Raw genomic sequence first — 26,421 nt, 5'->3', positions numbered from 1 at the left:
CAATCGATTTCATAAGTATCCACATTATTTATAATGATATATCGGCTCAGTCCACCTGTATGCACAATAGCACTCCAGTCATCACAGATAAGGGTGAAAACTAATTTAGATTCTAAAATAGAATGCCCAGGTAAGTTATGCTAAACTCTAACCTCTAACCAAATATTAATGGCACAGAAGGATGATATTGAATCAAACATAAGAAATAATAATCAGTCATATTATACCAAGAATATATATATATATATATATATATTCCTCACCAATAACTTCATAAAATACATGGTATATATTAACGTGTCATACTAGATTTATAATAGAAATGCATAGGGATGTGTTTCATACATATGCTTAATATATATGAAGTCTAATAAGGATTGAATGCAGAATATTGGTAGTAATATTAATATAGACTGCAACACGTATGACAGTCATTCTTAATTTCTTAAATAGTGACAGACCAGATATGACGCATGGTCAGATCTATATGTCCTTAACCCCCATGAGATATAATTATTGCTTTTTAGGTAGGGATTGTATTATTAATTTATATATTTGGTAATTAGAAGATACATAAATATTGGATAAGATAATCCAATTCTTTTATTTATATTCAGGTCTGAAAAGGATAATAGATTTATCTATATAATAATTGTCAGTAAGATTCTCCAAATCATATCAGAGATGTCATTAAGTTATTGGAAGTATTGGTGGCATGCACAGTGATGTGTTCAATATGATGAGTAAGATTAGAAGCTCAATAATGATCATATGCAGAATTCAATAATAATATAAATATAGATATTAATATAATAGTTATAAATATACATATTAATATAATAATTATTATAATATCTTTTAGAAACTATTTTGTAGTAATGCAAAGTAATTCATATAAATAGTTATTAATAAATATGTAAATGTTTTATAATGAATCAAAATAAGAACATTAAGATAGACTTGTCTCTTAATCAAGTTAGTTCAAGAAAGAAAATCATAGATTAGATTCACATTAAGATAGACTTGTTCCTTAATCAAGTTAGTTCAAGTCATAAGTACATAGAAATAGATTAATTATGGTTATAAGAGGTCTAAACCTAGTAGGGGACATTACATATTCTTTATAATACAAACTCTTATACATAACTAGCGAATGAACAAGTTAGAACAATTAAACAAGACATAAACAAATTGTTAATCCTTAATATGAAGGTAGTCAAAAGGTTGTATGAATGAATAGGGAAAGGCCTATGTAAAACCATCGAGCATCTATCCCAAGATGGGTAGAGATCAGCGACCCATTTAAGACCTTGAGGGTGTCGTCCATAAATTAGGCCTGGACTTGGATCCAAAAACCCTGAGGGAGTCATCACACTGAGGTATCAAATCATCCTATTCAAGATCATAATCCTTTCCAAACGTACATTGGTAGTAAGGTTTTTAAGTTGATCTCCATTGTGAAGTTAATTTCTATTTCTATTTCTATTTTCTTTGAGAATGTTGGAATTATGATGTCTTAAATGGTTAAACTTACTTGGGGCATTACACATAATCTTGATATACTAGCTTGCAATTTAATACTTATTTGTAGTACCACAAATAATACTAATATCTCTCTTACACTATCATCATTCTCACTACTAACTATTTATACTCAATCGTATATATATTTGAAACTATCAATACAACATTACTCTTAGCACCATTGATTTTACCATGCATTATCGTAAACCTTAAAATACTTAAAAAGAAACTATCATCATTCTCACTACTAACTATATTATACTCGATCGTATATATATTTGAAACTATCAATACAACATTACTCTTAGCACCAATGATTTTACCATGCATTATCGTAAACCTTAAAATACTTAAAAAGACCTTACTCCAACCTAACCCTTCATTCAACCAATCTATGTGTGTGTGTGTGTATGTATGTATGTATGTATGTATATATGTATGTATATGTATATGTATATGTATATGTAGATGTATATGTATATGTATATGTATATATTTGTATATGTATAAATATATATGTATATATATATACATATATATACATATATGTTGGCTTGAGACACTGCATTGTTGTTCAGATGTTGTCATGTGTGGCAACTAGAGTCAAAAATTCAACCTAGAGTTCATGATTCATTCATATCGAAAGAGAGATTAAGGTCTGGTGAGGTCCAGTGACATAGAACAGAACATCTAGTAATGTATAGTAATTTGGTTGGCGATTCATTTGTGTTGCGTGTTTAGTGTTAAGGATCTTAGAGAAGTATTTTGGATGTGTAATCTACCTTATTTTAGGATTATGATCTCCGATATTGACTTTCGAGTGACTTGGAAGGTCCGATATATAGGATTTTGGTTAGAACAATGTTCATTAGTAGTATCACGTGGACATTTGTTGTGTGGATTGTGCGAAGTAATTTTGGTGATTATTTGTGTATTCGAGGATGTTAAGATGACATGTGGGAAGTGTGTGGACAATATTTTTTGGTATGCATGATTGTTGTGGATCGGATTGGGGCGACTTGTGTAACATGTTTCATTTGTGTTTTATGCATTTTTAGGCCGACAAAAAGAAGACCTAAATTGATGTTGCAGATATATAAGACTGATTGATATGATCACTTTAGATATTAGTGGTTGTGTTGAAAGTGTGTATGAGCGATTGTGTGTAGTCCCATGTGCACAAGTGAAGGATTTATGCTCTGGTATAACGCAAAACTATAGAACATAGCAATGTGGCAAAGCAGAGTAAGATAAAGTATTTTACGCTTGACTTAAACTATATTTTTGCATTTGTAGATGTTGTTTATTAGTTCAGAGATTCCAATTATTATATGTAATCATTTTGTAAGGCATCGAACCTTTCGATTTGTAGCCCTTATTGTAAATTGAGCAGTGAGCTCTAGTAAGTGTTCCTGGATACATGTGAATTCCCCTTATGTAATATTTCTATAGTTCTAAAAACGTTTATTAATATTGTGGGTCTCAATCCCACCAAGATTTTTCCTTTAATCGGGTTTCCCTATAAAAATCCTGGTGTTATGGTGTTGTGGCTATTTGTCTTATGTGTTTGCATCTTTCTTTTGTTTAGTTTATTTAAGAGGTTGAAGAATCAGATTAAGAATGTTAAAAATTGCAGAACACTTATTCACCCACCCCTCTCAATGTTCCTTGTTTCCAGAAATTTGTATTAGAGCTTAGTTCCTCATAGGAATCCTTACAACTTGAGGAAGATCTAGGAAAGTGAATCAATGAATCTTGATAGTTTTAGACAACAACTTCTTGTTGCACTTGAAGAACTTGATCAATCAAAAGCTAAGGTCCGACAAGTGAAAGAAAGCCTTAGGCATGTTGAGGACTTCATCGAATCATTGAAAGATCAGCTGAACAAGTCAAGAGAAAAGAGAAAGGAACTTGTTGATAAGTTGAAGGACAAAGAAATTCAAATCATTGATAAAGAAGCCCTCAAGGAAAAGACATAAGAATGTGAGAATCTTGCTAGAGCTAATGTTGTCCATAAGAATGAGATGGAAGCCATTGTGATCAGATTGACAAATGAGATTGAGGAAAGGAAGAATGAAGAAAATATTGCTTAGTTATTGAAAGACAAATTTGATGAATGTTGCAGACTTGAGAATAAGAATGGACAACTGAAACTTGACCTGCAAGAAGCTAGAGAACATGAGGAAGATCTTGGAAAGTAGGTACTTCTTCTTAAATTTGATCTTGAAGCTAAAAATGAGTATAAGGAGAGGTTAAGAATTAGTTTAGCCAGCCTTGATGAGATGCTTGAAAGTCAGAAGAATGCTAATGACACAAAAGGTCTTGGATTTGAGAAAGGTGAAAGCTCCAAATTAGCACAATAGAAGAACAATTCAAGAAGGCGTCTGGTAAAGAAATCAAATGCTCATAAGTTCAATTGTAATTGTTTTGTTTGCAATAAATTTGGTCATATTGTTAGTCAATGTAGAAATAGGATGAACAATAATGGTCCATCTTTCTTCAGTCAATGTTTCAAATGCAATAAGTATGGTCATAAGGAAAATGAATGAAAAAGTGTGATAAATAACTTTCCAAATAGGAGAAATGTCAGATGCTATGCATGTGGTATGTTTGGACATGTTTCTAATTAGTTCAGATCAAGAGGAAATTAGATGAACTTCAGGCCTATGCAAGGAAATGTTGTTTGTTATGCTTGCAACAAGTTCGGTCACATTGCTAAGTATTGCAGAAGCATAAATGTGAATAGGAGAGGTCTGGAAGACAAGAACAAGAATGTGAAGGAAGATGAGAAGGGAAAATAGAAAGTTGAAGAGATCAAAGATCAAATGAAGAAGAATTGGGTGAAGAAGAGCGATAATGATACAGGAGGTGGGTCCGCACCTGATTTCAATGTTGGAACTACATCCAGTAACTAAGCTAAGGCATTCAACCTTGGGGGAAGCAATCACGAAAACCCTATAAACCCCCTATTTGAGACTTGTGCCTGATTTTGGCAGGTCGCAGAAGATGAATTTGTTTATGACTAATCCATCTGAAGGATTTCCAAAAGAATATGAGAGAATTTGTAGATCCGAAGAATAATTCTTGAAGATATAGAGTATCTAGACATATTAGGGCAAAATGCATTTATTATACCTAAAATTTACGTATGTAGAGGATAAAAAGTGATTTTACCACTTCATTTCTCACTTTGTATTTGAAGAGAAGTGTTTGGAGAGCTCTATAAGAAGAATTTTCAGCAACTGAAGTGCGAAAGAACATTTCTCAGGTGATATGGAAAGAAACCCTAATCCGATGGTCAAGGTATTTATCAATAGAACTTTTTAAGTTTGAAGTCTGAAATTTCCAAAATTGCTACATTTGGTATTTCTACCCCTCTCGTTGTTGATATCATTAAGCATGAACGACCAAATTTCAAACATCATCCATTTATCTCTATGAAAGATGATCCGAAAGAACATTTTCATTGGTGCCATACGATGTCCTGCATATTGAAGATGTTAGGGTTTACACCCATTGTCTTGTTGAAGATTTGGGAAGCTCACACATGGTGAATCTGTACAATAATCAATTGTCTGGTAGGAGTTCAATGCTGAAACCTGAATTTTGAGGGTTGGAAGACAAGGGTTTTGCATAGTATGTAAGATTCCCGATGTTTGAAGATTCAAATTGGGTCTAATATGTATTAAGTCAAATGCATGACGAATTCATGTGGCTAAACAATCCCCACAAGATCATGAAGAATGTAATTAGAGCTATTATTGGTTTATGTTCATCTGGAGAGTTGCCATCATTGAAGGCTATGAAGAATGATATTGTGACAAATGCAACTAGATCAAAATTTGACAAATGAGCAATTACAATCAATGATATCCTAGAGTATGATATCAGGTCCTCTTCTATGGTAGTCGGATACAATATTTACTACTCCAACAAGGACAATTTTGTTTTTGGAAATTAAATATATGTCACTTATGAGATGATGAGAGAAAATAAAAAGTATGATCTCTGTGAACTGCTCTGGAGTGAGCTCATAAATAATATGAAGAAGATCAAAGAGAACAAGAAACATCCTTTCAAGTATGGAACTCTACTCCAATGTTTATTTTTTTACTTTATGAATGAAGTACCAGGAGTTGGGGAGGTAAAATGGGCCTTTGACAAACTAGTAGGAGTTCAAATTAGAGAATATTTATACAATTTTGGTGACTCTAAGGTTTGGAATGCAAATTTATGGGGTTATTTCAAGAATTTATAGAAGGAAATACACGAGAGGGAAAGGATCCCTAAGTCCATAGTGGAGAAATATTAGGACACAATCTATTTTATAGTTGACACAGATTAGTGCTTGATGGAGGCAATAGAACCAAGAACTTCATGGATTCTACCTATGGAATATGAAGTTGAAGAGAAGATATCATAAATCTATGCACAACACTTGTTGAATAAACCAGTGGATTCTAATGAGGAGAGATTTGGAACATACAAAGAAAAAAGCTTAAATTTGCATCAGCAATTTAGGAAACTGGTGATTCAGAAGAAAGTAAGAAAGGAAGTTGAAGAAAGCATTGGAATTTCTAAGGAGACGGTCTAGAATCAAGAGAGGAACATCCTCTTTGAGGAGCAGGCTGTCAAGAAGGAGAAGGCTAAACCAAAAGCATCTACACCTAAACCTAGGCAATCAAGTAGTGTAGTGTCCACCCTTGACTTGACTTGTTTTGATTAGAGTTGACTTTTATTTCATGCATGATAAGACTTATCTTGACTATTTATGATGATTTGGATGATGATTTTTTATGTGTTTTAGTTATGCATTGTGATGATAGACAGTATTGGGTATATGCTATTTTGGATGGTTTATATGATGTTGATACTATCATTATTGATCATGTGATTTAATGGATATTATATAGTTACTATGTGATAGATTATCGATAGATTATATTGATCATGGATTTGATGTTGATTATGATTACACTAACCCTATCTCATGATTACATTTGATGAGATGCTTATGAGTTGTGTTTGACTATTGTTTGACTATCTTTGTGATAGAGATGATTCCACATCACTCATTGTGAGTGGGATGTGTCATCGCGACTCTCTATCACTTGCCTGTTATGATATATATATATATATATATATATATATATATATATATGTTGTATTATCGTTTTGTGGTTGCAAGACCTTGCGGGTACATCAAATCCACTTGGCTTCATAGCTCTGAGTATGTATGTAATTCCAATGGCTTTTGTGGTTCATAGATGACATTTTCTCCCTAAACTTACTCTAGGTCTAAGATGTGCACCATGTGTCGTAGCATCTTGACGTAATTCACCACATCAGTTAGTGAGTTTGATCTTTTTAGTATTGTGATTATGTTTAGAGATGGTTGATTTATTTCATTTTGTTTAGACTAATTATGTGATCCTTGATGTGTGATTTTATAATTAATGATGCTTATTTTAATAGTTTAGTGGCTTTGAGTATTTAATTATTTGATATTTTATGGTTATTTATTTTGTGTGATTTTAATATTTATTTGGTATTTATTGTTTAATCTTTATTGAGGTTTGATCATTTATTTTATATTTAATTATTTATTCATTTAATGTTTATGGTTTAATTACTTATTTGGTATATAATATTTATTTATTTATTATTTATTGTTTAATAGTGCTTTTACATTTTAATGTTGATTAATATTTGTTGGTGAGATTTATTGTTGTTTAATGTTTATTTTATATTTGTGATTTAATCTTCATTGGTATTTGATTATTTAATTATTTATTTGATATTTAATACTTATTGGGGTTCTTTAATTTATTTTATTAGCTTTTGGTTTATTTAATTCTAATCCCCATTTGGATTATTTATTTATAGCTTATGTTTATTTAATAGTTTGACTTTCATTTCCTAAGTGGGGTGTATGAGCTTCTTAAATTATAATAATAATAAAACATTCCCACTTGGCTAGATAAATGTATTTTATATTTACTATACCTACCCTTTACTCTCATTGGCTAAATTCAAAATGGGAGAAGAAATTATAATATATGGTGGGTTGGAAAAATATATTCCAAAATGGAATATTTTGATTACCCGAGATTGAGGCTAGGGTTTTGATTATTGTTTGCTTTTTATTTTTATTTCCATGATATTTTTGGGGTTGGCTTTTCTTTGAAATTTTTTCCTGCAAGCATTTTTCCTTTGGCTTTTGATTTACACTTGGATTTTGGTTGGAGCTTGGTTGGATTTTGGCTAGAGCTTGATTTGGATTTTGGCTTGGCTTTGTGGGGATCTCTTCTTCAGCTACATTCCATCACTTCTAGTTGCAAGTTGGAGCTTTGAGCCTTTGTATTATTTTTTATTTTGATGGCTTCCATGTATGATTTGTGTCTGCACATTATTTGTGAAAAATGGGGAAAATGATTATAGTCAACTATAGATTATGTATTTTAATTTATTCATTTTGATTTGTGTTTGCAAATGTCATTCACAATAATGGTTGCTTGTGTGTGTGTTTTACTTGCAAATGTTTCACTCAAGTTTAGTTAAATCTTTTTATTTCTGAGTGTTCCTCTTGCTTGGGAAACCAAGTCAATACCTACTTTGTACATTTCTTTCAAGTGTTGGATTTATTTTCTTATCCATAAAGTCTTCTGTGTTGCAACCTATATTTTATGTTTGCGTTGTATTTGTTGTTCTTAGGTACGGATCTACGACTTTCTCTTTAAGGTTACTCAAAAATTATCAACTGGGTTTTCACAAAATTTAGTGGGTTTCTTCTACTTGAAGTCATCCAAAATCTATATAAAAATCATGAAAGTTGCAATCATGGTTTTAAAGTTATGACTAAAACACTATGACTATGTATTTGTAGTTTTCCAGTATTTTACTTATTTTAATTTGTTTCTTGGTCATTTGTTTGTACTAGAGGTTTTTCAGATGTTTATTGATGATTTTCCAAATTGTGCGATTAATGGATTTGATGAATCTTTTATGGTTTTGCTTCTATATGATCTTTATGATGGATTTATGCCCCTATCATGTTGACAAGCCATGGTAGAGAGAGTTATTTATTATGCTCAGTCCAGAAAGTCGATGTGCCTTGTTGTTGATATTTATTTCATTTAATGAGCATATTTGTTTATCTTATTGATGCACTTTTATTCTATTAGGCTCTTGTTGTTTATGTGGTTTTATGACCTTTGGATGGCCATGTATATGAATGGTTGTATGATGATTATGATTTCATATTTAATTGATATTATGAGCCTCTTATTGCTTTTCTTGTTTGGGCCATGTTAGGGGGGAGTGGGCTTCCATGTGATGACCAGGGTCCCGAGAGATAGGCTTGCATGAGGTTCCTTGTAAGGATGCATGAAGTCTAGAATGTCAGGGCATATTGGGAGTTTAACATGATTTGTAAATAAGTGATAACCTGATAATTGATGGGTTGGGTAGCTAGATTCATTAATAAGATAATAAATTGATTTGAGTCTCATGACTTAGTCCTAGGGAGGATGTTTTAGGATAAGCATAAGAAGGCCATGAAGATGGTAAGATAATCTCCCTTAGTCTCTCATAGGTTGAGATGGCTCCACATGTCCATTAGGCTAGTGTCTTATGTTATTATGTTTTGAGGATGGCATGTGATGACACTCCACTCCTACATGTGTTCCCCTTTGATGATGTAAGATTATTCCTTATTGGATGCATTTATGTCTCGATGAGTTATATGCCTCAGGGAGTTTATTCTTGTTGTATTGTGTGAGATCTTGCATGAGAGTCCTTGTCTGGTTCATTTCTTTTGTTATAGGTGTCAGCTTAGGTTTAGAGTGTGTGTTGCGACCTTGTGTCATCTCCTAGCACGGGGGGTGGTTCCTTTGGTTCCACATGGTCGGGTGGTTGGTGCTTTTTAACCATCGGGATTTTCTCTTGGATTCTTCGTGCATGGATGTGAATTGTCCTTCTTGATGGAATATGGATGTACCTTGTAGCAGATTTATGTAATGAATATGATGAAATGCATGTTTGTAGTATCTTGTATGTAGTGGATGGAATCATGTAAAAAGAACAGCTATGTTCTTGAAATATTGTTATGTAAATGTATTCATAAGTAGTTCATGAATGGCAATTAGGATATTTCATGATTTGTAAGTGTGGCAATGAGATGTATGGATATGTTCTTGTTAAATGAAGGGAATTATTTCATGTACCCAGATTACGCAATGTAGTTAGAAATGAAATAGATGTGATTTATAATATGATCTTCTTGTATTGGTTGGAAAGGAATTTTTATGGTTATTATTTAGATTGTGATTTAATATGTGAAAGAACCCTAAGAAATGGAATAATTTTAAATGTTAGTATTGAGGATGTTAGATAATATGGATAAGGTTTAGATAATGATGTCTCTATGTGTACGCTTTGGAAATTAGGAAAAGTATGCATATAATGAAAAAGATTATGGAAGGAAAGTATTAGGATTCTTGTGTTATGCATTGGGGTTATTGTCAAATGAAATGATCATGTTAGGAAAGTGGTTGTATGTGTAGTTGGATTAGAAAAGGAAACTGTTGCTATTGGATTCATGGATTTGCTTTTGGTGCTATGTGAAAACTACAATTTTATGAAGGAAATTTTAGAAATGTGAATAGATCATGTTTCTAATAGGTAAATCATGATCGAGGAGACATATATGTCCATGTGGGAAATTTAATGTAAAGGGATTAAAAGGTATGGAGGCTTTAGAGTGAAGATAATAGGAAATGGATTGAATTGCATAGTAATGGACTGTATATCATGCTAGATAGATAGTAAATGACTTGTATATGATGTATGAAATGTACTTGTATTGAAAGTAATGGATTTATATTGTTATATGTTTGTAAGTTAAAACAAAGAACTCTATGATGGAAGGATTAGTGTGATGTTGTGCTTGCCCATGCTTAAGTAAAGTCATAAGGGAATTAGTTTATCACATTGGTTCAAGAATGAATTATAGTTTATACATTATGAGTAGATAATCATTATACATGGAAGAAGATCATGTTAGTATTAGATGCAATTGAAGTATGTTTAGATGGATTTGTAAAGATGGATTATACTCATGCATTAGGATTGCATTATCATGGAAAAGGATAAGAGCATGTAGATAGGAAATGATGGGTTAAAACACATTTAGATTTGGTGCATAAAATGAATGTAGGAATATGGGGTTGTCTTGGATTTCTAAAGAACGAATGTAATATGTTAGTAAAATGGTAGAATGACATGCATATCATGATGGATAGATAATTTGGTAGGTTGCATATCTCATGGTGAGGAAATGAATATGATGCATTAAACTAAGATAGAATATGTTTATCATGTGAGTTAGATGTCATTATGGTGGCAAATTAAGTAATGACATTGAAGTACCCTAGGGAAAGATTAATGGTGTTATGTTATTTCCACTTGCATAATTAATGTAATGATGTATGTTCATAATGAATAAATGGTAAATGAATGTAGTTAAATGGAGATGTTATGTGTTACGTTAGTTGTTAATAGATGTTAATAAAAAAAAATTATCTCCATTATTGTGTTAGTAGTTTACTTTCTCTAGGGTATTTTGGTGGGCATTACAAGTAGTGTTTCTCTCTCCTCTTGTCTTGCAAAACCTACAAGTAAACCTAAACCATCATCCAAATTATCTGGTGAAGCAGAGAAGAAGAGGAAACAAGAGAAATGTGACTATAGATGATGAAGAAACTAAGTTAGCTAAAGTTGTAAAGCAGGTGAACGTAGAAGCAACTACGGTCACCAAAGTTGCAAAGGAGAAACCATCTGGTAGAGCAAGGCCATGCAAGAAATCAAAGTCATCCAAGATTGATGAGGTTATTAAGCAAGGTAGATTTATTGTTTAACTTCTTATATCTTTAAATGAGATTGTAAGTGAAGTAGTAAAGAATGGTAACTTGAAGCCATTATCAAAATGGTATGAAAATTTTGATGAGAATGGTAAACAAGCATTAGAGAAATCCGCTATAGAATATATGAATGTGTATAACAAAGCCTTGATAGGATTAATGTCTAAGATTCCTAAGAGTTTGTACAAAGTTTTGGATATGAGAAAAGAGAGAGCTAAAGTGGAAAAAGAAAGATTAAGAGAATGTGTACTAGTTAATCTATGCTTTGTAATATCTAAGGACGAGATTGCTAGAATTCTTAAGTTAGCAAAGAATGAGTTTTGAAGTAAAACCAGAGTGAATAAAATCATGTTCATTAAAACTGATGAGGTTGTTAAAAAAAGAGAGAAAATTTTGACAAAAATATTACTTAAGAATCAATATGAAGTTAATCAGGAAAAAGGACAAGATGAATCTCATCTGTAATCTTAGATCAAGCCATCACAAGATAATCCAAAAGCTAAGAAGACAATGAATGATACTACTTCCATCCCATAAGTTCACGTAGAAGTTAATGTGAAAGAAGAAGTTAGAGTTGAGGATGTCGGAGTAGAAGATGAGGGTAAGGACAAGGATGTTAATCCTTTGGTTGGTGCAAATAACCCCCTAGTTCATGAGAAGGATGCAAATACTGAGAAGAATGTAGACAAGGAAAAGGTAGAGGTCAAACAAGAATCCATTCTGGAAGCAAGAGACACTGCAAAGCTAGTAAACGGAAAGAAAATAATTGATGATCTAGAATTTGTGCAAGGTCCTATTAACCTTGCCTCTCTAAACCCCCATCCTGAAGCTTCAACTGGCATAATTTACAGAAGCTAAGTCAAGTGGGGATCTCTTGAAGTCACATACTCAGGATAGTATGTTGCTAACCCTAGCATCCAGAGTTTTGATAAATTAATGCCTTCATTTCAAAAGGATTCATCTAATACTCCATCTAGCTAGTTTAAAAGTTTAATTAACTTTGAAGGTACAGATTTTGAATCTTTTGAAAAATCTACTGAGGAGAAGGTCTGAAATGAATTTGATTCAAAGAGGCTCCAGACATTGAAAAAGATGATTGCAAATGATAGAGTCACATTAGATGCCTGTGTAAAGAGTATGCAAGAAGCTCTATCTGAAGGTGGAAACTTGTAAAAATCATGCCCATCTTTGAAAAGGTTCACTAAGGACTTAAGGAAGAAGTCTAAGGAGCATGAGGATGAGCTAGCACACATATCTCAGTCAGTCAATCCTTTGTCAGGTTCTAATGATTGCTTTATATCAATAACAACCTTAACATGGCAATGTTTATGTTATCAATTAAGTTGGCAATGTTATTCATTGTTTGGAGTGCTAGAATGAAGTTAACCAATGTTTTTTGTTTGGATTTGATGGGGGACATCACATTACTCTATTGTCATAGGTGGATCGACTACTATCAAACATCAATCACTCATAAATATCATTGTCAATGTTCATTTAGCTCTTATTTTATTAGAGTTGCAGTTGATCTTCTTTGAGAAGTCATGAAGATCAAGTGAAATCATTGCTTGAGAAAATCAAAAGCTTGAGTCATGATAGGGATAAACTAACTCGAAGAGTTAGAGAACTTCAGACCTGCATTACTCCCAAGTTGGATATTATGTTCAATGCCTTGAAGCATACTCAAAATACTCTAGCCAACAATGATCCAATAGATCTAAAAATAGAAAAGGCGAAAGCGTACTTGTGTAGTGGTCTTATAACCATTTTGGAGAGTCTAAAGAAGGGCTGGGATAGCAATCTAGATACATTGAAGAACTATTATGTAGACATCTTCAATTTTTTGTGAGTAAAGACTATGTGTTCATATGTAAATAAACATTTTTTGTTTGAATTTTTGGTTTTTTGAACCCTACCTTTGTCATTGATGTAAAAGGAGGGGTATAAAGGAGGGAAAAATATTGATCTTAGGGGGAGTTTTTGATTCTTGGAAGTTTGGTTGATAGATTCTTGTTGCAGCGTACATTATTGTGTGTTATGTGTTTTTGGGCCAACAGGAAGAAGACCTAAATTGAAGTTGTAGATATATAAGGCCGATTGATATGAGCATTTTAGATATTGGTGGTTGTATAGAAAGTGTGTATGAGTGATTGTGCATAGTTTCACGTGTGCAAGTGAAGGATTTGTGCTATGGTATAACGTAGAATAGCAGAACAAAGCAGTATAGTAGAGTAAAGTAAGATAAAGTATTTTCTGCTTAACAAGATTTTTGCATTTGTAGATGTTGTTTATCAGTTCAGATATTTCAATTATTATTTGTAATAATTTTGTAAGGCAGTGAGCCTTCCAGGTTGTTGTCGTTATTGTAAATTGAGTAGTGAGTTCTAAGCAGCGTGCCTGAATGCATGCACATTCCCCTTATGTAGTATTTCTATACTTCTATCAAAGTATATTAATATTGTGGGTCTCAATCCCATCGCAGTTTTTCCCTTAAGGGTGAACTCACAATAAGGGTTCCCACTTTTTTGCCACTTTTGACACTATGATGAACATTTTTAAAATAATCTTCAACTTCCGAGAACAATAACTTTTAAACTATTACAAATTTTAAGATGATGTAAATTAGTGATTTGTAGCATTTTGTGTGTATATTCTATATATATATATATTTTAAAAAATTTGAAGTATTTTTTTTTTAAATTTCCATCTCCCTCGAAAAGTAGTTTTTTACAACAAACTACATTTTTTAAGAGTGATGTTCCTCCTAAAATGCATAACTTTTTTTCTATAAATGATAAAAACTCAATTATTTTGAATTTTGGTTTGTAACATCAATATCCAGGGCTTGCAGGTGTTTTTATAGTGATATGTTGATTATTTTTCATTTTATTAAGTTTTGAAGTCCGACTAATCATAATTCAGACATAGGTTTAAGTTTGAAAACATAACTTGTTCTATATATATCAAAATTTAATTTATTTTTTTGCTAGAAAGAAGACATCAATACCTGGGGTATAGATATTTTTCAGAATTTTTTTGAATTAGTTTCCTATTTTTCCCAATGCATTGGATAGAGAAGTTCATGTTCGGTGAAAAATCAATATTCCATAAAATTAAAAAAACAAAAACATAATAAATTCACAATGTAATAAAATTATACTCATTGGAAAGATTTCTCCAAGTACTACCATCTAATATTTTTGGGTTATCAAGATTATTTCATTTGTGCCTTGAACCAGAGGTCCGAAGGCAAAAATTTCTTAAAACTCTGAAATTTTTTGGGAGAAACCTCTAACAAGAGGGTTCGAATGAGCACTGGTTTGAGCGAAGGGGGTTCTTCTCGAACCATAAGGGGTTCAAGCGGACCCCCCTTTGCTCAAACCCACATGCTAAATTATGATGCGCACATTTACGTAACGATCGAGTTTGAACGAACCCGGCCTTTTCTAACTGTCAGTGTTTGTTTGAACCCTGACCGACTCAATTTTTTTTTTTGTACACTTAAGTAGAGTCGTATAAATATACATAATTTTTTTCATTTTTTAACACACAAATGATTAAAACAACTCACATTTTTGGATGAAAGAAGACATTTGAAAATTATTTTGAGGGCAATAATTTGAAGATATTTGAAGGTTTTTTTAAAAGCATGGGGAACAAGAAGAGAAGGCAAAATAAGACTTCAAGGAATTATTCTCCCGAAACGAAAAAAAGATATTGAGAACAAAAAAGACAAAGATATCATGATGCAAGTATGTTTTTTATTTTTATTTCTATTTAATTTTATATGTATTATGTACAAAAAATAATGTTTATTTGTTAGTATTGATGAGTTAAATATTTTTTATCTAATATTTTTAATGAAAATTAATTTAAATAATATTAATTAAATTAATTTAATTTATATAATAATTCTATATTAATTAATTCTAAATGATGTTATTTTTATTAAATTAATTGGAAATAGAAGGATTAAAAATAATCTCATTTTAATTGGAAAGTGTAATTAATTTCAAATAATATGTGTATTTGCAAATTTCAAATTCCATTAACTTGCTTGTTGTGTAATTGACTTTTTCAGCTATATAGTTAAGTCCATTTATAATAGATCATAATTTTAATTTAAAATTTAGATCTTTAGGACCCCTCTCTTTCCCATTTATTATTTATAATTTATAATTTAATTTAGATTTTGAAACCATGTGTCTTTGTAGTATAGCAAACACTTCAATTGGTGCTCTAAAATTAACAAACTTGTCTTTTGTGTCTTCAACAATAGGGTCTTTTTGTTTTATCCTTAGAAAGGGGCCTGCCTCCTGAGTAGCCCTTAAGGCTCAGTGACAGGGAATGATCCAAAGTGGTAACAAGCTAAAGCCAAGCTCTTCCAAACCACTATAAATAAATGTGTTTGTGATGAAAGTTGCAAGCAACGGGTGTTACATGTTGTTATAACGATGTTATGACTCCCCATAAACCCTATAGAGAACAACCTCTATAGGCTGGGAGGCCTTCCATTTAACGAAGCGTAACACGCTACTGATTATAGCCAACCAAACGGATGCCCTTACTAGACACCTTTTGTGTTAGAAGCCAAAAACCTTCTAGTTGTTGGTGTAGGAGGTCGAGCCTCTGAAGCGGTTCACATTCTTACGGTTCTTAGTAGAGATACAAAGTTCACCACGAGGAGTTTTTGTGGGGACTAGTGCTTGGCTACCCTAGAGAAGTGAGTGTCATGGAGGGGAGCTAGTGGAGTCAATCACCTAAGTATTCGCTCTAAATTGCATAGCTCTGTGTAACCCCCCAAGTCAAATTCAACAACTACTATCTCGTCCAGCCCTAGGATTTGTGCTTGCATGATCAAAATAATCAAACACTTTCAAACAAACAAAAATTGTGTTTTCTTTGTTTTCAAGTGTATGCAAAAATATTTCACATTATACTTGAGTCCCCTTAAAACCTATATTATGTGATACTAGGACCTATTACGTGATATTAAGACCTATTATCTATGTTAATACCTATCTTAAACATGACATAATAGAACCTATTATGACTTAATAGGTCTTATTGTGACTTAATAACATGATCATGTATGCAATTTAAACATTTCACATTATATACTTGAGTCTGGGCCTTAAGAGGTCTATATTTATGATATATTAGGGCCTATTATGTACATGTGATAAATTAATTACCTATTATTGCATAATTTAGGTCCTAATATCACATACATAATAGGTCCTAATATTTGCATAATATCTAGGTCTTAAGGGGAGTCAAGTATAATGTGAAATATTTTTGCATATGGGCTAGTGTAGGATCATGGGGGGCCAAAAAGTGGCGATTTGAAAAAAAAAGCCTTCTCCACTGGCCTAAAAACGCGAAAATCCATGTTAACCTTTTGCTTGGCCTGGGTGTCAGTACACCTTGGCATGGTAATTACCTAAGCAAATCGGATATCGGATAAAATCGAATATCCAATTTTTATTTATAATTTTAAATTAAAAAATATATTATATAATATATAATGTAATATTATATATTACATATTATATAATATATAATATATAATTATATTTAATAATATAATATAATACATATTATATAATATAATAATATATTATATTAATATATTTTTATATTATATAATATAATGTAATAATATATTATATAATATAAGGTTATTTTAAAATAATTTAAGTATAAAAATCAGATATCCGATTTTCTCAGACAATATATTTTCACTGTGGCAGCCTGTGACTCATTTTTAACCCACGAGCTATGCAATTTTATAAAAATCCGATATCCAATTGTATCCGATATCCGTTGTTTTGCCCAAAAATTGCTAAAAAATAGATTGAAAGGTAAGATTTTTATTGTTTTCAATCATTTTCATTCAATTTTTGTATTTTTTTTAATGTTTATTTGATTTTTCATTGAAAATATGGTTTTTTCATGAAAACTAGGTTTTTTAAAATCAAATACAAAATTGTTTAAATTTGTTAACTAAATTCAATTGTTTACATTCAATTAGGTTAAAAATGGGGGATAACAATGAAAACATTGATCAACCACAATTGCAACAACCAAACCCTCCTTTGCCAAACCCCCCTTCAATTCAAGATTTGATTGAACAAAAATTGAATGAATTGAGGGGGATTGCAAATGTATATCGCAAGATCCCTCGTCTAAACCTAATGTTTGATAGTCTCATGTCGATCATAAAGAGTATGGAAACCATGACTGAGGAGCACAATGCCACCCTTTTGTGGTGAGATGCTATGAGGGAACAATATGCAGATGGCTTGTCATATAAAGAGATCGAGGATCTCGAGATATCGAAAGCCAATATCACCTCATTGTTTGTGAATCCCCACACTGGTCAACCCATAGACCCCCAAAAAATAAAACTTTCTATCAAATGGTGCACAAATTATGGTATTGTGAAAAACTTTTGGGATCATTGGTGGATGGTTTTTGACAAACCACCCAACAACAATATTTATGTCCCCTTCTACTTTATAAAAAAATTGTATGCTAAGTTTATTTTAGGAAAAAATGTGAACTACTTTGACATCCAACCTTTCCGGGGTGTGGGTTTAGGTATGCCCCAAAATAGACCTGGGGCAGTCAGAGTAGTCCAAGGCCCATATGTCCCCCCTCCTCCTATTGATCCCCCACCTCCAGTGCAGCATCCAGATATCATTTGCAAGGTGGCTTCACGGACCATATTGGCTATTCACTCTTTGAGTAGCCTTTTGGTTTCTCAGGTTGGGTCAGTAGCTCAACCTACTTTTGATGGTAGCAGTGCATCTAGTGGCATCGACATGTCATACTCGGCTCCACACATATGTGTGCCCCATAGTTGTGTCATGTGTGGGCACGTATGCTTAGGGTCCAATTGGATAGCTTGTTGATCCTCCTGCAGACAATGCAGATTATGAGGTGCATGAGATGCATGATGCACCAGATGTTATGACATAGACTGGAGGATACCCTGGGGAGTTCTCGCATGCTAGAGGCGAGGAGGCACCATCATCATACATTGATGATGTAGTGGTAAGATTTGTATTTTCACAGTTCATATTATATATTAAATGAATATTTATAATCTAGATAATATTAAGTACTAATTTTTATTTACACGGTCTATTTAACAGTTGATGACCGAGGAGGAGTTGAGACAGATTCAAGAGGGCACCTTGTCAACCATTTCATTTGGCCTTGATAGCTTGACAGTACATATATTATTGCACCTAGTCGTTTGTATTTTATTATACATGCATGCTCATCATTTATATTGGTATTAATTAGATTATGTAGTAACTTGCATGTATATCTTATTTTACTCTTGTAGGGCACAAGCACCACAAGTGCGGGGCAGTGTGATTTAGGATCTGGTAGTGCAGTTGGAGACAAGGGAAAGGTAATTGAATGCAAATATGATTGAATGAATAGTTTAAATAGCTTATAGTGATTATACACGTCTAGACATAGATTGATAGTTTCATATACTTGTTGTGTATAAGTACAGAGAATTCTTGGCTTCACATCCTTGATGACTACACCCAGTATACCTAAAGATGAAGAAGAAGAAGAGATGCCTCGAGTAGATGTGTGTTTATTTTATTTTGTGTTTAGTAGATATAATTTCTTATTATCAGTAACAATTATATGCTAACTTGTATCAATGTCATGTTTCTGAACATATGTAGGTTGTGTATGAAAATATTGAAAACATACCTCCTCTACCAAAGACATACATCAAGAGTCTTGCAAAGCCGAAGAGAAAATGTGGAGATGAGGTAAACATGAATAGTTCAATTATAGTTCATTTTTATGTTAACTTTTTGATTGTGAATTATATAATATAATTAATATTAATTGTGGTTTGTTTTTCTTGTGCAGGATCCTTTAGAGCCGAGCAGTGCGGCGAAGAGGATTGATTTTGATGATCCATCAGCAACTTAGGATGTTATAGATAGTTTTGGGATGCTTACATGTCTAGTTGGCATGTATATTTTGTATATGGACATACATTCACGTATTTAGACATATATTTTGTTTGAGTTGGTGTTTATGCCATATTTGTGTATGGACATACATTTGTAATCATTTGACATTTTTATACATACAGAAGTTGATATTTGATCATATAAACTGTTGCTCATTTGTGCATGGTGTTATCATGGAAATCTTTAATCTTCATTCCAATAATTAACAGTGGTTAATAATGGTTATTTAATGAACAATACAATTCATTTCATTTCATCGTAAGTTTTGTTTGTATAATGAACAATACAATTCATTTAATGAACAATACAATACAATTCATTTAATGAACAATAATTGATACAATTCATTATTACCCTATGCATGGTCCTATTTTTCCCCCCACCTCGGTTGAACGCTCGAGCTCATACCCTATAGGTATCGTCCCTTGAGCGCCCTAAGTGCTAAAATTGTCAAACTTTGACGGGCCCTAACTCAGAATCTGTGGCACCTACGAATGATCAGTTTGAGCCTACAGGGCCATGAGAGGGGTCCCTACAAAAGCCTATATCAGTTTTTCAATTTTCCCTATAGTTTTATTAGGGCAGCAATTTTTTGGTTGGCAAAAAAATCGTCAGTCTTGTTCCTTCGAATGTTGTCTCATGGCCAATTTCTTGTTCTTCTCATCACGATGATGAACTGTCTATTCTGACATGTCTAGTTAGGCATTATTACCCTACGCATGCTCCTATTTTTCCCCCCCACTCGGTCAAACGCTCAGGGTCATACCATATTGGCGTCGTCCCTTGAGTGCCCTAAGTGCTAAAAATTGTCAAACTTTGACAAGCCCTAACTCGAAATCCATGGCACCTACAAATAATCAGTTTGAACCTACGGGGCCACAAGAGGGGTCCCTACAAAATCCTATCTCAGTTTTTCAATTTTCCCTATGGTTTTATTCAGGCAGCAATTTTTCGTTTGGCAAAAAAATCGTCAATCTCATTCATTCGAATGTTGTCTCGTGGCCAATTTCTCATTCTGCTCATCACGATGATGAACCATTAGCTCCAACATGTCCAGTTAGGCATTACTACCCTATGCCTACTCCTATTTTTTCCCCAACCTCGGTCGAACGCTCGGGGTCATACCCTACTGACGTCATCCCTTGAGCGCCCTAAGTGCTAAAAATTGTCAAACTTTGTCAGGCCCTAACTCAGAATTCGTGGCACTTGCAAACGATTAGTTTAAACATACAGGGCCATGAGAGGGGTCCCTACAAAAGCCTATCTTTGGTTTTCAATTTTCCCTACGATTTTATTAGGGCAGCAATTTTTCAGTTGGCAAAAAAATGGTCAGTCTCATTCATTTGAATGTTGTCTCGTGGCCAATTTCTCGTTCTTCTCATTGTGATGATGAACTGTCGCCTCTGACATGTCTAGTTAGACATTATTACCCTATTCTTTCTCCTATTCCCCCCCCCCCCAACTTGGTCGAACGCTTGGGGTCATACCCTACCGACATCGTCCCTTGAGCATCCTAAGTGCTAAAAATTGTCTAAGTTTGACAGGCCCTAACTCGGAGTCCATGGAACTTGCAAACGATCAGTTTGAACCTATGGGGCCATGAGAGGGGTCCCTACAAAATCCTATCTCGGTTTTTCAATTTCCCTACAGTTTTATTAGGGCAGCAATTTTTCGGTTGGTAAAAAAATTGCCAGTCTCATTCATTCAAATGTTGTCTCGTGGCCAATTTCTCATTCTACTCATCGCGATGACTAACTGTCAGCTCCAACATGTCTAGTTAGACATTATTACCCTATGCATGGTCCTATTCCCCCCTCCACTCAGTCAAACGCTCGGGGTCATACCATACCGGCGTCATCCCTTGAGCGCCCTAAGTGCTAAACATTGTCAAACTTTGACGGGCCCTAACTCAGAATTTGTGGCACTTGTAAATGATCAGTTTGAACCTACAAGGCCATGAGATGGGTCCCTATAAAAGCCTATCTCAATTTTTCAAGTTTCCCTATAGTTTTATTAGGGCAGCAGTTTTTCGGTTGGCAAAAAAATCGTCAGTCTCATTCATTTGGATGTTGTCTTGTGGCCAATTTCTCTTTCTGCTCGTCAGGATGATGAACCATCGGCTCTGACATGTCTAGTTAGTCATTATTACCCTATGAATGCTCCTATTTTTCCCCCCACTCGGTCGAACACTCAGGGTCGTACCTTACCAGCATCGTCCCTTGAGTGCCTTAAGTGCTAAAAATTTGCAAACTTTGACAAGCCCTAACTCGGAATCCATGGCACTTGCAAACAATCGGTTTGAACCTTTAGGGACACAAGAGGGGTCCTACAAAAGCCTATCTTGGTTTTTCATGTTTCCCTACCATTTTATTAGGGCAGAAAATTTTCAGTTGGTGAAAAAATCATCAGTCTCATTCATTTGAATGTTGTCTCGTAGCCAATTTCTCGTTCTACTCATCGCGATAATGAACCATTAGCTCCAACATGTCTAGTTAGGCATTATTACCCTATGCATGCTCCTATTTTTCCCTCAATCTTGGTCGAACGCTTGGGGTCATACCCTACCGGCGTCATCCCTTGAGCGTCGTAAGTGTTAAAAATGTAAAACTTTGTCAGGCCCTAACTCGGAATCCATGGCACCTGCGAATGATCGGTTTGAACCTACGAGGCCATGAGAGGGGTCCCTACAAAGTCCTATCTTGGCTTTTCAAGTTTGCCTACGATTTTATTAGGGCAACAATTTTTCGGTTGGCGAAAAAATCGTCAGTCTCATTCTTTCGAATGTTGTCTCGTGGCCAATTTCTCGTCCTTCTCGTCGCGATGATGAATTGTTAGCTCCAACATGTCTAATTAGGAATTATTACCCTATGCATGGTCCTATTTTTCCTCCCACCTCAGTCAAACGCTCGGGGTCATACCCTACCAACGTCGTCCCTTAAGTGCCCTAAGTGCTAAAATTGTCAAACTTTGACAGGCCCTAACTCGGAATCCATGGCACTTGCAAATGATCGGTTTGAACCTACGGGGCCATGAGAGGGGTCCCTACAAAATCCTATCTCAATTTTTCAAGCTTCCCTACAGTTCTATTAGGGCAGCAATTTTTTGGTTGGAAAAAAAATCGTTAGTCTCATTCATTTGAATGTTTTCTCGTGGCCAATTTCTCATTCTTCTCATTGCAATGATGAACCATCAGCTCTGACATGTCCACTTAGGCATTATTACCCTATTCATTCTCCTATTTTCCCCCCCCACTCGGTCGAACGCTCGGGGTCATACCCTACCGGCGTCGTCCCTTGAGCACCCTAAGTGCTAAAAATTGTCAAACTTTGACAGTACCTAACTCAGAATCCATGGCACCTTTGAATTATGAGTTTGAACCTATGGGGCCATGAGAGGGGTCCCTACAAAAACCTATCTCATTTTTTCAAGTTTCCCTACAGTTTTATTAGGGCAGCAATTTTTTGGTTGGCAAAAAAATTGTCAGTCTCATTCATTCGAATGTTGTCTCGTGGCCAATTTCTCATTCTGCTCATCATGATGATGAACCGTCTTCTCTAACATGTCTAGATAGGTATTATTACCCTATGCATGCTCCTATTCCCCCCCCCCCCTTGGTCAAACACTCGGGGTCATACCATATCGGCGTCGTCCCTTGAGCACCCTAAGTGCTAAAAATTGTCAAACTTTGACGGGCCCTAACTTGGAATCCATGGTACCTATGAATGATTGGTTTGAACCTACGGGGCCATGAGAGGGGTCCCTACAAAATCCTATCTCGGTTTTTCAATTTTCCCTATGGTTTTATTAAGGTAGCAATTTTTTGGTTGGCAAAAAAATTGTCAGTCTCATTCATTCGAATGTTGTCTCATGGCCAATTTCTTGTTCTTCTCATCACGATGATAAACTATTCGCTCCGACACGTCCAGTTAGGCATTATTACCCTATGCATGCTCCTATTTTGCCCCCTCACTTGGTCAAACGCTCGAGGTCATACCCTACCGATGTCGTCCCTTGAGCACCCTAAGTGCTAAAAATTATCAAACTTTGACGGGCCCTAACTCAGAATCCATAGCACCTAAACCAATTTTCTCATGGTCATTGTATATCATCATAACAAATTTACATCAGTTCACATCAATATACAAATACAACATCATAACAAAGTTACATCAATTCCCATCCATGTACAAATACAACATCATAACAAAGTTACATCAATTCACATCCATATACAAATACAACATCCCACTTCATCTGCGTTAGACATCCTCATGTCCTAAGAGAAAAGCTTACGTACCACAATGCCTACATATAAATGAAGACCAAAATAAGTAACCTTTTTTATGCGGAATGAATGTGCTACATGAAACAAATTATAACACTTAATACAAATTAGTATGTCAAATTATAAATAGATCATTTGAAACATTTTTAAGATGTACAAGATTGTATAATTACAAAACTTACCAATTTCTCTGCAAAGTATACAAGCATAACTTTGAAGAAAGACGCGTGTTGATTAAAGCCCTTCTCACTGCATTTCTCTACATGATTGAAGATGATGGTAGATATGGTCATTTCTAAATAGCAATACATTCACTTGACTTAATGTTTATTCACAAAATTTAATCTCATTAATGCACAAAGGAATATGTACCATCACCAAGAGAGGGTCTTGTCAATGGCGAATGATCTAGCATGAACCTATATTTTTAAGAATTGTTAGTCTACACATAAAATGCATGGATGAACATAAAAGCTTTATGATAATCACTTCAACTGAAATGCATGATAATAAATGAGAAGGTGTGATTATATACCATAAAAATACATCCCTTCGAATTGTATCAACAGAACCCACTATGTTGACACAAAAATCATAATGTGATACTATTGTATATCATCAAAAAAGACATGCATGAGCATAAAGGTTTTGTGATAATTATATCATCAAAAATTGTCAAATAGTGTTCTCTAATAACAAAAATTGTAAAGTTCATCAAATGCATGATAAGTCGTGTTGCAAAAATACATCCCTTCTGATTATATTGAGTGTACTCACTATGTGCATGCAAAAACTGTGTTGCCAAAAAAAAATGTTCATCAATAGACCTGCATTTTGAACACATCCTTAATATACCCATAACAAACTTGAACATTAAGGTTTAATGATCATTGTTCGAAATGAAATGCATGATACAAAAAATAAGGCACCATTAAAGACCTACTACTCAAGTGCGCCTGAAGGGTCATCTCTTTGCTTAAGAGTATCCAGCATTGCTTCATGATCAGCAGTAGTCACTATCCATAGCTCTTTGGTCTTCGATTTTTCTTGATGCTTCTACAACTTGACATTTGTAGCTATAATAAGGTGTGAATACATTATAATGGTTTTGTGTCTCTCATAGTCTTCAAATGTAGGTATGCCATTCTTTCTAATCATGTATGTTCGCAACCAAGTTCCCACAACAACAACTGAACCTGTAGGATATGTGAACTCGTCATCATCTGTCACTAGTTGTGTTAGATTTTGTTTTCCCTGTACACATCATGCCAACCAATATTTTGATCTCTCTTCATTCCCTTGCAGTGCAACAACTACAAAAACATGTACTGTCTGTACAAGATCTGATAGATAGTCATACTCAAGTGAACTTTCCATGTCATCATTTGACAAGGATATTGTTTGAGATAAAGGAGTTAGATATTGGGGAACCCACATATCAACCCGCTCACTTGACTCACACTGATCCCAAGCACACCGAACACAACTCTGATAAAAACAAGCCAACACTCATGTCCAAATGGTCCATGTACTTGCATCTGAGCTAAGAAATGAATGCATCTTTCAAGATTCTTTAATTGTTTGACAATCCAATCTATCTCCCACTATGCCCTCCTCAACCAACCAAAAGAATCTGGTCACTGTTGAATCAAGAGTACCTCCATGTGAAAATGTTGAACTACACCAATCAACAATAGAACATGCATCAGAGAAATTTGCACTTGAAATCCTCAATTGCTCCTTAACTAGAGCTCTCTTCAAACATGCACCTGCTCCATCATGCTCCCCCTTCCCATGCCCTGCCTCTAAAAACACCAAATATGAGGTATACACCTCTCTACATGCATTCTACTCAACCAATAAAACCTACGATAATTCTTGAATTGACATGTACATTTATTTGACCATATTATATGTCGGTCAATTGCAATATATTTCTCGTCCAAGAACTCAAAACAATTCTCAAAAGAATGTTGCACATACTTGGAGGAGTGTGATCTATCATCACTCATATAAAAATGATACTCCTTGATTATCTTCCTAACCTCTTTTGTACTATCAAGAGCATGTCTATATATAATGTGAACAAAAATAGCAATTTGGACTGACTTGAAGTACTGAAATTGTACCTCATTTTGTGGTTGCAATGTATAGTTCTCTGCAAAATCAACTACCGATACAATAGTGCTAATCGGGAAAGAGCTCTTACACATCTTGAACTATTGATCCAACCACTGAGACCTATGGGTGTGCCTTGCATACTTGTAGAAAATATTTTCCTTAAAATCCAAAATAAAATCAGCAATACTCACTTCTCTTGAGACTAATTCGCTTATAGAACCTTCACCTCCACTCTTCAAAGTATATTTCATTGTCTCATATCTTTTTTTCTCAACATAATTATTTCCAAACTTGTGCTCATTGCTCTCATGAAAACATGAAACAAACTTTGACAACCCTCCACATTCTAAGAACTTCTCATTCAAACAATCATTTCTATAGAAATAGCATCCATCATCTCTAAGGCATAAAATAGATCTTTCAAGTCTCTTGATGATCTTGGAAATAGCATTGCACCACACTCCTACAACATCTCATTAGTATGCATCGTAGAATGAATATGACATAAAAGTTCATGGTACATTGAAAACTCCACATGGTAATTGCAACAACAAGT

The sequence above is a fragment of the Cryptomeria japonica genome, chromosome 6 (assembly GCF_030272615.1).
Source record: "Cryptomeria japonica chromosome 6, Sugi_1.0, whole genome shotgun sequence".
Classification (NCBI taxonomy): domain Eukaryota; kingdom Viridiplantae; phylum Streptophyta; class Pinopsida; order Cupressales; family Cupressaceae; genus Cryptomeria; species Cryptomeria japonica.
Note: the sequence above shows the minus strand (reverse complement) of the source record.